The sequence below is a fragment of the Nyctereutes procyonoides genome, unplaced genomic scaffold, assembly GCF_905146905.1.
Source record: "Nyctereutes procyonoides isolate TBG_1078 unplaced genomic scaffold, NYPRO_anot_genome, whole genome shotgun sequence".
Taxonomy (NCBI): Eukaryota; Metazoa; Chordata; class Mammalia; order Carnivora; family Canidae; genus Nyctereutes; species Nyctereutes procyonoides.
This window is the reverse complement of record NW_026575018.1, coordinates 120,578-130,360: the sequence shown is the minus strand read 5'-3', so window position 1 is coordinate 130,360 and position 9,783 is coordinate 120,578. Positions and strand designations below refer to the sequence as shown.

General features: G+C 42.5%; 1 pseudogene; it reads right to left on the bottom strand.

Annotated features, from left to right (window-relative positions):
* Nucleotides 1-2,491: 2,491 nt before the first annotated feature.
* On the bottom strand, nt 2,492-8,074 carry LOC129520995 (olfactory receptor 9K2-like; annotated as a pseudogene).
* Between the last annotated feature and the right edge of the window lie 1,709 nt (nt 8,075-9,783).

The window sequence follows — 9,783 nt, the reverse complement described above, 5'->3', positions numbered from 1 at the left end:
ATACAGCATCCATTCCTGATCAAAACTCTTCAGAGTGTAGGGATAGAGGGAACTTTCCTCGGCATCTTAAAAGCCATCTACAAAAAGCCCACAGCAAATATCATTCTCAATGGGGAAGCGCTGGGAGCCTTTCCCCTAAGATCAGGAACAAGACAGGGATGTCCACTCTCACCACTGCTATTCAACATAGTATTGGAAGTCCGAGCCTCAGCAATCAGACAACAAAAAGACATTAAAGGCATTCAAATTGGCAAAGAAGAAATATAACTCTCCCTCTTTGCCAATTACAAGATACTCTACTTGGAAAACCCAAAAGACTCCACCCCAAGATTGCTAGAACTCATACAGCAATTTGGTAGCGTGGCAGGATACAAAATCAATGCCCAGAAGTCTGTGGCATTCCTATACACTAACAGTGAGACTGAAGAAAGAGAAATTAAGGAGTCAATCCCATTTACAATTGCACCCAAAAGCATAAGATACCTAGGAATAAACCTAACCAAAGAAGTAAAGTATCTTTACCCTAAAAATTATAGAACACTTCTGAAAGCAGGAAGACATTCCATGCTCATGGATTGACTGAATTAATATTGTGAAAATGTCAATGTTACCCAGGGCAATTTACACGTTTAATGCAATCCCTATCAAAATACCATGGACTTTCTTCAGAGACTTAGAACAAATTATTTTAAGATTTGTGTGGAATCAGAAAAGACCCCGAATAGCCAGGGGAATTTTAAAAAAGAAAACCATATCTGGGGGCATCACAATGCCACACTACAAGGCTGTGGTCATCAAGACAGTGTGGTACTGGCACAAAAACAGACACATAGATCAATGGAACAGAATAGAGAACCCAGAAGAGGACCCTGAACTTTATGGTCAACTAATATTCGATAAATTCGATAAAGGAGGAAAGACGATCCACTGGAAGAAAGACAGTCTCTTCAGTAAATGGTGCTGGGAAAATTGGACATCCACATGCAGAAGAATGAAACTAGACCACTCTCTTGCACCAGACACAAAGATAAACTCAAAATGGATGAAAGATCTAAATGTGAGACAAGATTCCATCAAAATCCTAGAGGAGAACACAGGCAACACCCTTTTTGAACTCGGCCACAGTTACTTCTTACAAGATACATCCACGAAAGCAAAAGAAACAAAAGCAAAAATGAACTATTGGGACTTCATCAAGATAAGAAGCTTTTGCACAGCAAAGGATACAGTCAACAGAACTCAAAGACAACCTACAGGATGGGAGAAGATATTTGCAAATGACGTATCAGATAAAGGGCTAGTTTCCAAGATCTATAAAGAACTTATTAAACTCAACAGCAAAGAAACAAACAATCCAATCATGAAATGGGCAAAAGACATGAAGAGAAATCTCACAGAGGAAGACATAGATTCAGATGCAATGAAACGCCGGGACACCTGCACCCCGATGTTTCTAGCAGCCATGTCCACAATAGCCAAACTGTGGAAGGAGCCTCGGTGCCCATCGAAAGATGAATGGATAAAGAAGATGTGGTTTATGTATACAATGGAATATTCCTCAGCCATTAGAAATGACCAATACCCACCACTTGCTTCGACGTGGATGGAGCTGGAGGGTATTATGCTGAGTGAAGTAAGTCAATCGGAGAAGGACAAACAGTGTATGTTCTCATTCATTTGGGAAATATAAATAATAGTGAAAGGGAATATAAGGGAAGGGAGAAGAAATGTGTGGGAGATATCAGAAAGGGAAACAGAACATAAAGGCTCCTAACTCTGGGAAACGAACTAGGGGTGGTGGAGGGGGAGGAGGGCAGGGGGTGGGGGTGAATGGGTGACGGGCACTGAGGGGGACACTTGACGGGATGAGCACTGGGTGTTATTCTGTATGTTGGTAAATTGAACACCAATAAAAATTAATTTATTAAAAAAATAATTATCTAAGCCATGGAAAACTGTGAAATATGTGTGTCATTCATTGAGTCTCTAGACAATTAAGAGTGAATCAACTGCCACCCTTAGGACTGTGTGCACTGCCAAGTATCTGATTCTCTCCCACAGCACTCAGAGATTATTTCAGTAAATCTGATATTTTAGTCTTTCTTCTTATCATATCAGACTTTGTTACTTCTACCAATTATATCCATATTGTGTAACACTGGTCACTGGCTCAAGATAAACAATACAAACCAAACATCATCCTCAGAGTACCAGCAACAAAGCTGGAATATATTTTCCCGAACTTGAAATATGCAGACACCGTGATCATTACCCAATAAAGATGAAGTACAGAGAAAGCCATTCCACTTCCAAATCAGCAGGCAGGCGAAAATCATCCAAATGTATTCTTCAGCTGTAAGGCTATGGGATTCAACAAATAAACTTTTTGAAATTAAGTATTTCAAAGTCATTGGATGCATTCTTTGCATCGCTGCCTTCCCAAATTGTCATAATATCCAGATGTTTCAGTGATATCACTGTTAAGATAGAATTAAATAAAAATATTTTTCCCGAGGATCTTTCTCAGAGCCTCTTTGACATCTTTGTTTCTCTGGGAGTCAATCAAAGGATTCAACATGAGAGTGACTCACGTATAACATAAGGAGCCACTTTACTCCGCTCAGGGAATCTGTCAGGGATGAAATACATAAAAATGATGGCACCATACAGGACGCTCACGACTCCTAGGTGAGAGCTGCAAGTGGAGAAGGCTTTCTTACGTCCCTCGGTGGATCTTGTCTTTAGAACTGTGGACACAATATACATATAGGACACGAGAATGACAATGATGGTGGGCAAAATAATAATGCTGCCTAAGGGAAGGGAAACCATCCTATGAAAGTAGAGATCAGAGCAAGTAATCCCTTGAAGTGGACGGTCATCACAGTAAAAGTGGTCGATGGCTCGGGAAGCACAAAAGGACAACGTCAACGTCATACTCGTCTGAAGAACCGAGCTGATGCAGACACAGAAATGGGAACCAGCCACCCACTGAATGCAGAGGCGCGTTGAGATCTGGACAGAGTAGAGGAGTGAGTTGCACATGGCAATGAAGCGGTCCTAAGCCATGGCAGCCAGGAGAAACCCCTCAGCCACAATGAAGAGGGCACAGAGAAAGAGCTGGGTCACACGCCTGCAAAGGAGATGGACTTGCCCTCAGACCAGAAGTTGATCATAGCCTTGGGCGCAACCACAGAGGAACGGAAGAGGTCAGTGAAGGAGAGGTGGCCCAGGAGGAAATACGTCGGTGTGTTCAGCCTGGGGTCACTCAGGGTAACAGCCACCATCCCAACAGTCCCCAGCAGGATCATGGCATACACAGGCGGGAAGAGCAGGAAGAGGAGAATGTGGAGCTCGCAGGAGACCCTGAAGCCTGCAGGAATGAAGTCAGTCACTTCTGAGCCATTGCTGGTTCCCCTGTCACCCATGGCAGAGACCGGTGAGAGGCACAGGGAAAAATACACAGATGAACCTGGGCTTTGAGCCTACCTACAAATAATCTCTTACAGTATTAGGATTCGTAAAGTTTTTCTATGGTCATTGTCTATTAACCTTGTAAATCACTGTGATTTGAATTTAAATTTAAGCCAATTGCAACTCATGATGAAAACAGAGGCTCGTTTTATGTCTGTATTTTCTATAAGCAGTGGAATTAGACCTCTTTCTTCCGTGTCTAACGCATTGCGGTTCCACTCAAATGCCTTACACATTTGCAAACGTCTCTTCCGTGTACGTTTCTGACTCACGATTTCTGCGATGAATTCAATGTCGTGAAACAAAGTTTGCAAGAGAGCACAAATGATAAATGACATTTGGGAAATAATTCTGGATGGAGCCTGAGTTTGGAGATTTTAGGAGATTCAGTAACCCATGATGGGAAAAACTTAACTTTGAAACTAATTTGTATGACACTCTGGCAGATGTAGAGAAAGTCATTAAATTTAAAAAGCACTTGAAAGGGGGTCCTGGGTGGTTTTGCCAGTTAACAATCCATCTCAGGATTTGGGCTCAGGCTATGATCTCACGGTTGTGAGACTGAGCCCCAAGTTGGGTTCCACGCTCTGTGGGCCGTCTGCTCGTCCCTCCCCTTCCCTCCACTTGCTCTCTCTCTCTCTCTCAAAAATATACATACATACATACATAAAATTCTTTTAAAAAACTTAAGAGGTACAATTACTTTTTGTGGATAATGGGAACTTTGCATTCTGATGTAAGTTATTTACTCACTAAGACCAAAGTTGTCCGGAAACAAACACAGAAATCATGGAGACTCACACGATAGGATTTCTCTCCAGACGGGCCTCCAGAGCACTTTCATAAAGACATTTTCCCTCCGTTTTCTCAGCCTGCAGCTTATGAATTTTTCTTGGAAGAGGCCTACAGCTAGTCTAGATGGAAGAGCTACTTTAGAAAAAGATACTGAACAAGATACATATGAGGGACTGATGATGCTTTTATATTTACCCGGGATATGACTTTCACAGTCATTATACCTCGTCGACTAGACAGCTCAACTCAAGTTGTGAACAGGGATTGTCCCCCCTTCTCCCCTCTAGGGACCTATTATGGGTGGTTCTGCATAGATGACAGTAATAGCGATAATAGCAAGCAAACAGGTGGCACTTTATATGCCAGATACTTTTCTAAATGCTTCCAGAGAAGCTCATTTAACTCATACAACAGTCAGATAAGGTGAGCACTGTTGTATTCCCTGGTTTCCAGATGAGAAAACTGAGGCATCTGCTGTGGTGGCATCTGTTGAAAGCCTCCTACTAACGAGGGTCAGAATGGGGATTCAAAGCTAATAAGCCAGACTCAGAATACGAGCCTTCTTCATCACTGCGAGACCGCCTCTGATGACAAGCCATTCCAGTGCCTTCCGCGGTGGTGCTTCTATCATACAGTCTAGTCGAAGTTTCTTATCTCACAATGAATTCCCCAGTTTTTCAGCCTGGGTTGAAATACGTTTGCATACAACATGCCCTCAAGGAGACTGGTTATTATTGTGATATTTATATTCATATTAAGTATTAATAGTTTCTTCCTTAAGATCAAAACTTCAGCTTGTCCCCCGCATATCTTCAGCATAACCTTTGTGTCTGCAATCGGCAATTGATAGCTATTTATTATGTAGATATGTGTTGAATGATCATCGAGCATGCAGCGTCAGAGAAAATTATGGACTTATTATTATTAACAACTACAGCAGTTGTTAGCATGGGATCAGCTTTAAATAGTGGCAAGTTTCTGTGCTGCTTCTCTCATTTTCTAGATGGCACCTTAGACAAGTGACTTATGTGTAGAGGCTGGTTTTGGGCAACAGGCTTGAGTAATGGAAGCTTGAGCAAGGCAAGCATGTCCGAGGTGACCCTGAGCTGACCCTAACAGGCTCTTTAAGCCATAAGACCTAACTGACCAATGGACTACTTACAACCAGGCAAAGTTAAGAAAAAAACAGAGAATTCCGTACATCCCCATACGCTCTCACTCCGCCCTGTAACTGTGTCGCCCCATCACCAGTCGGCCGGTGGCAGGCAGTCTTTCCTTTGCTGTCCTGACCCCTGCTCCCTTGCAGTGTAGTCAACAAACTTCTGTCCCCTTGGTTCTGCCTCGAGGGAATTGTTTCCCTGCCATTCCCCTGGACCCCGTCCCACTGGGATGTCACTTGCCTACATTCTTGTATGACTTCGTGTAAATATATGGCAGGTCACTATTCCACTGTATCCTCATGTAGAGGAGGGATGCAAACAATCTACCTGGCAACGTTTTCATGAGGGTATACACCTAGATAATGCCTGTAAGTAGCTTAGCACCATTCGTGACACAAGAAGCACTTGACAAATATCGACTCTTGTTGATTTTATGATATCTTTCTGCACTAATTCCACAATGCACGCCGAACCACTCAGTGCTAACTAGCTTGAAAATTAGTAATAAAAAAAATGGGCTTATTGAAATAAACCATTCTGATTTGAGGGAAGAATCAGAGAACTGTTAAAAGTCTAGAAAGAATAAAGAAATCTCAAACAAGTATAATGTTTTGTCAGAGAAAGATGACCGATGGAAAAATGGCATGGGGTCTTATTGTTTTGTTTTTATTACTCACCAGCTCCATCAAAAATTGAATCTGCAAATAACTGTATTGAAGCAAGGAAACTGAAAGGAACCCATGAGAGAAAAACCCGTTTTGTTTTGTTACTTTGCTTCGTTTCCTGCTTCTATTCTTTCTTGGACGTGCACCCCCCACCCCTTACTTTACACACGCCTTGTAATGGAAACAGCCCATCTCTCTTGTGTAAAAGGGAAAAGGAGTTAGTGATTCACTGGAATAAATAACATGTAAGGGAAGGCCTGGTGAGAATGATCTCAGGAAGCTGTCGTATGTTCCAGACCACCAGAACCAGGCATTTTTGTGCCAAGAGACCCTGGTTCCAAGGAATAATACCTGGGCCCTTGTTTTTGTTCTGACAAGTTCCTAGTTGTCTGAGAGGACACAACCAGCAGATCACCACCCTCGATAAAATCCTCAGATCCATGGGATCCCTGGGTGGTGCATTGGTTTGGCACCTTCCTTTGGCCCAGGGCGCGATCCTGGAGACCCGGGATCGAATCCCACGTCAGGCTCCCGGTGCATGGAGCCTGCTTCTCCCTCTGCCTATGTCTCTGCCTCTCTCTCTCTCTCTCTCTCTCTCTGTGTGTGTGTGTGTGTGTGTGTGTGACTATCATAAATAAATAAAAATTAAGAAAAAAAGAAAAAAAATTAAAAAAAAATCCTCAGATCCAAAGATGAGACTCGTGACCTTTTTCTGAGTCTCCCAGACACTCTCTGTCTATATAGGGACAGAGAAACCCTCTAGGCTGGTCCTGTGGCACACACCCACCCACTCCCCACCCACCCTAGATCCTCAGGGCCAGCCTGCTGGTATCAGTATTATACAAGAGCGACTTTAAGCGACTATACTTAGGTCAAAGGAAGCATATGGTACTTCGTCCATGAAAAGGGAGCCTGAAGTGGTCATGACTATTTCTTGAAAATAATTTATGCATTTGCTTTTAATCCTGCCTAGAGGCAAGGACACTGGTCATTTTAACTTTCCGGATTTATTCCTATCAAACTCACTATAATGTTAACAAATTTTTGCCCGAGGACCTGAAAAGGGAGTGTTTTTCCCAGAGTGACCAATAAACAAGTGGTTAATCTATGATATTTATCAAAGCTCACATGCTTGAAGCGTTACTCTTGCCTTTTATTATTTGGTGACTTTTCAGATCCTGGCAATAAAGCAGCAGAACTCTAATGCTTCTCTCTTGTTATTGCTTTAATTCTAGAAAGGATAAAGTTAATTAATGCCTATGCTAAAAGTGCTGTATAACCACAACGTCAAGGTAATATGAATCCCTTTCCCCCAAAATTTTCCAGATGCATATTTGTCATCCCAGGTTTCGTTCTTCTCATAGCGAAACTGGACTAATTTCCCCTATTTCTCTGTTTAAATAACTGTCCCTTTCTTATTGGTAAATTTCTTGAACGATTCTATAGTCCTTTGTGGAAGAGACACAAAGTGAATTCTCCAAATGAGGCTTCACTAGTACTGAAACAGTTCTAGGAGTTATAGTCTATAGTCATGCAGAGGGAACCCGAGGAATCAACCCGCAGGATACTCTCTGTCCTGCGTTCTTGGAGGCCGAATGCCTTTAAGGAGGTAAAGTGGATTGTCTTGGATATGGAAGTAGAGGAGGTCCTGAGCCATCTGGAATCTCAGAGGATCTACCAGAATATCAGCAGCAGTCAACCATACTGGCTTTGGTTTGGCATAACAGTGGGGTTTTTTAAATAATTGCAGCATTGAGGCTTCCCTCACCTTCTGGGAAATAGTCCTCCAGAGAGAGATGAAGTATAAGTAAGTGATTAAGATACCTCGGCTCCAGAGCCAAACCCCATGAGGACCACAGAGGCTCTGGATTAAAAACAGAAAGTAGGGGCAGCCCGGTGGCTCGGCGGTTTGATGCTGCCTTTGGCCCAGGGTGTGACCCCGGGGTCCCGGGATCGAGTCCCACGTCGGGCTCCCTGCATGGAGCCTGCTTCTCCCTCAGCCTGTGTCTCTGTCTCTCTGTGTGTCATGAATAAATAAATAAATAAAATATTAAAAAAAAAAACAGAAAGTAGGGGCAGCCCGGTGGCTCAGCGGTTTAATGCTGCTTTCGGCACCAGGATGTAATCCTGGAGACCCTGCATCGAGGCCCAGGTCGGGCTCCCTGCATGGAGCCTGCTTCTCCCTCTGCCTGTGTCTCTGCCTCTCTCTGTGTCTCTCACGAATGAATAAATAAACTCTTTAAGAATAAAGAGAAACTTTCTTCTTTTGTGACTCCTTTGGGAGAGACCAACATATTCTGATCTTAATTTCTTAGGCAGCAAAGGGGTATTTCAATTTATCCTTGCAGCAGAGTTTTGGATAGGCAACCAGAAATACATATGAAAGGAAATATTATGTTATGATACATATTTTATGAGGAAATAAAGTTCGTTTCATTCTCACACCCCAGACCGTCTGCATTTATTCTTTAACTGTGTTTTGTCAATGATAATCAATAATAAGTACAATAACGTAACAATGGTGTGGGGTGAAGTCCAGTAAATGTCCTCTAATTCTTTAAGTAAAGGAAAAATGATGATTAAGCAGATCTAAAGTTAGTTTTACTTAGTGACTTTACTTGCTTGAAAGTTGTTTACTCAGGGGCCCTCCGTTAAAGTGAACAATCTCTCTGGCATGACGGGGTGGCTCGGTCAGTTGGGCATCTGACGTTTGCTTTTGGCTCAGGTCATGATCTCAGGGTCTTGAGAACAAGCCCTTTGCTGTGCTCCATACTCAGCATGAAGTGTGCATGTCTCTCCCTCCAGTCTGCACCTGATTTCTCAAAATAAAATAAAATAAAATAAAATAAAATAAAATAAAATAAAATAAAATAAAATAAAATAAAATAAAATCTTTAAAAAATATTTCCCCACAGTCACTGTATACACGTTAGATAATTTAAAGATAGTTCTGTCTTAAAAAATCTCAAATTTTGGAAGCAAATTTTACATGAAGAAAGTAAAGTATTTTTAAAAGACTTTATTTAGTTCTTCATGAGAGACACAGAGAGAGAGAGAGAGAGAGGCAGAGGGAGAAGCAGGCTCCATGCAGGGAGCCGACGCGGGACTCGATCCCAGGTCTCCAGGATCACGCCCTGAGCTGCAGGCGACGCTGAACCGCTGAGCCACCGGGCTGCCCTGTTTCAGAGAGTTTATTGCTGTAATTTCAAAAGGACAAGTAGCCCAACATGGAAAACTTTCTCAAGAGAAGTGGGCTTTATAGCTGTATGTCATAGAAATGGCAAAACTTTGAGCCCAAAACTCTACAGAGCCCCAGAGGAAGGCCAGATGTTTGATGATGTGATTTGTAGCTCCTGGGAGCTGAATACCAAGGCTCGTGGCTTTGGGAAATAACGTGAAAGATTGTAGTGCCCGAGGCAGGAAAGGAGTTCATCCTCAAATGAACTGCATGAACATGGTCAGAGAACATCCCTGCAGCAACCAATTCTCACTAATGCCAAAGTTCGTCAAGTTTTCTAGGCAGAATATGGCTCCCTGGGACTTTAGTAAAACCCTAGAGATCATTGAGGATCCTTTCCTCTACCACCTGCCTTTCCAGAATACGCTGCATGACTAAGAATTTCCTGTCATCTCTTTGTGACAAGAAGAAATAAACCATGTTATATCTCTAAAGTAGACGTGGCTTGATG